General features: G+C 33.5%; 1 protein-coding gene across 1 annotated transcript in view; it reads left to right on the top strand.

Moving 5' to 3' along the window:
* Nucleotides 1–1,264, top strand: part of LOC111381122 (protein cornichon homolog 4-like) — a 3,952-nt gene extending 2,688 nt beyond the window's left edge. Inside the window, exon 5 of the mRNA XM_023004863.1 lies at nt 809–1,264. The gene's annotated coding sequence lies outside the window, so the exon portion shown is untranslated. The remainder of the gene's footprint in view (nt 1–808) is intronic.
* Nucleotides 1,265–2,312: the final 1,048 nt, after the last annotated feature.

The following is a 2,312-nucleotide window of genomic DNA, read 5'->3' as shown; positions in this document are numbered from 1 at the left end:
TGGGGGGGGGGGGGGGGGGAGTAATGTATGAAAGCATAGTTTTCCTAGGGAGAAGTCTACCTTGAAGGGGCAAATGAAAAGTTCAAAGTTATTCTAATATTTTTGCAAGGATCAGCAGTTAATCTTGAGTAGAGAAGGCATCTTGAAAAATCTGTAAACGGCGAGTTGGTTTTTTCTTTTTTAGATCTAAAAAATGTTACCATTTCATCCATTCATTTGGCTGAAATCTTGAATATACAGTAATGACAAAAGAGAACCATGATTGAGTTGGAAAAATGATATGCTATTGCTAGTAGCAGAAGGTACCATGATTTCATCGTTGTTTTTAAATTCCCTTGCTGGGAGAATATCTTGTGTGGAAAGAAGCCTTATTAACTGTCATAGATAAGTTGATAAGGGAAGCATACTATATTAACATCTGAGCCTGTTGATCTTGTTTGATTTACTAGTTTTGCTGAATCATACTCAGGAGTTAAAAAAAGGAATAATATATCTCGTTTTTTAGTGCATGTATCTTAGTCTTTTCTCCTCGTAATGTCAGATAAGACTCGAGTTACATCACAAAACAAATACATCTTTGGGCCGCAAGGCATCATTTTGAAGTCTTCATCGATGAACTTGACATTCTAGTGTATTGTTTGGTAATGGCAGATGGAAAAAAGACAGTAATATGCACATGCTGTTGTAATATAGTAACCTGGAAAAGTATCTGATTTAGCATCTCTGTTAAATTTTAGATTTTGATTTTGGTGTGATGACGTACATGCATATTGATAGACTACTTGGAATTGGTGCTGAGTATTTGCAGATTTATTAGCTACACTAGCTGCTGATTTTGTCCTGGAATTGTTGTATTGGGGATAATAGTTTTCGATGCAGCTGCCAGTATAAACCGGAATTCTAACCTGGGTTAGCATTCAAAACCATTTGCAGACACATTGTGATCCTTGTAATGGAATGTTTGGTTTGTTGGACCGCAATGTACTTTGGATAGAATAAAATGAGAAAAGGAGGTTAGATTTTTGTCTATTGTATTGTTGAGTATTGTCTAATACAGCATACCAAGTATACTCCCAAGTCTCCAACTGATTGCGAACGGCTTCAGCTAGGGTGGGAAAGAAAGATTACATTTTTACTTTTGTGATAGTTCTTTCTTGGGCAATTTCATTCCACTTATCGCTTGTTTGATAAGGTGACGGTTATAATTTTATTTTATTTTTACTTGTACTTTTGAATTTCAATATTCTAATAGTTTTTTATGAAATAGATTTTGTCACTAATACTTGAAGTAATGAATTTTGTTGCTCCATAATATTGTCACGTTTTACACAATGCTTGTTTTCTACATCACTAAAGAGCTTATTTAGCCCAGATTTTGCTGCTTGTCTCGGGATTAGATTCAGGGCTGAGGTGGCGAGACCTTGCCTTGGATTTGAATTTTAAAAAATTCAGATTGAGAGCTGAGATCACGTCTCCCCTGGATCTAATCCCTATTCCACTTCCCCTGTTTTTACAGCAGAACCCATTTAGGCCATATTTGACAACAATTAAAACGAAATTCATTTTTTTCTTAAATTCATTTTCAGTTACAAATTGAATGGTTTCGCCCTCTGAAACAAGAAGTTTTGTCTTGGAGGGATAATATCAATCACTTGACGTCCATCCAATGGATCTGTTTTGAATATTTCATATCTCCCTTCATATTCTCACACCTTTATATTCTTATAATAAAATATTTTGCATATAAATTCAAAAAAAATTTTTTTACTTTTTAATCACACTTTCTTCAAAAATTCATTTTTTTCCATTAAAATTTACTTTAATGGCAGTCAAATAGGATCTTTGTACTTGCATCTCTCTCTAAAAGGAATCTATGCACTCCTGTTGTAAAATTTTGTTTCGCAAGTGTATGACCCGTAACAAGTAATAGTTGACCTAAGAGTCCGAGTATCGATCCCACAAGGACTATTTTTTAGCACTTAATTTAATCTTTCTTTAACTACTATTTGATGAATATAAATAAAAAACAATGATTAAATGTGATTTTTATTCTAAAGACTTAAAAATGCGATTGGATTCGACGAAAAGTGATTGAGAATTCAAACAATAAATGGACGTTAAGGCGGAACAATTTCACCTATTGGTTACCTTTACTTCATAAATCAAGATTCATAAAACCTAAGGTAGTGTTCGGTCGAATTCTTCTATTGTATTCAACTTACCCCTCTCGAGTTCTCATTGAGCCTATTTAATTAGTTTAATTCCATATCTCTATGCAAATTAAATTTAATTAAACGAGACATTGGTTCTAA

This window comes from Olea europaea, unplaced genomic scaffold, assembly GCF_002742605.1.
Source record: "Olea europaea var. sylvestris unplaced genomic scaffold, O_europaea_v1 scaffold2259, whole genome shotgun sequence".
Lineage (NCBI taxonomy): Eukaryota > Viridiplantae > Streptophyta > Magnoliopsida > Lamiales > Oleaceae > Olea > Olea europaea.
This window is presented reverse-complemented; position numbering and strand designations above follow the sequence as displayed.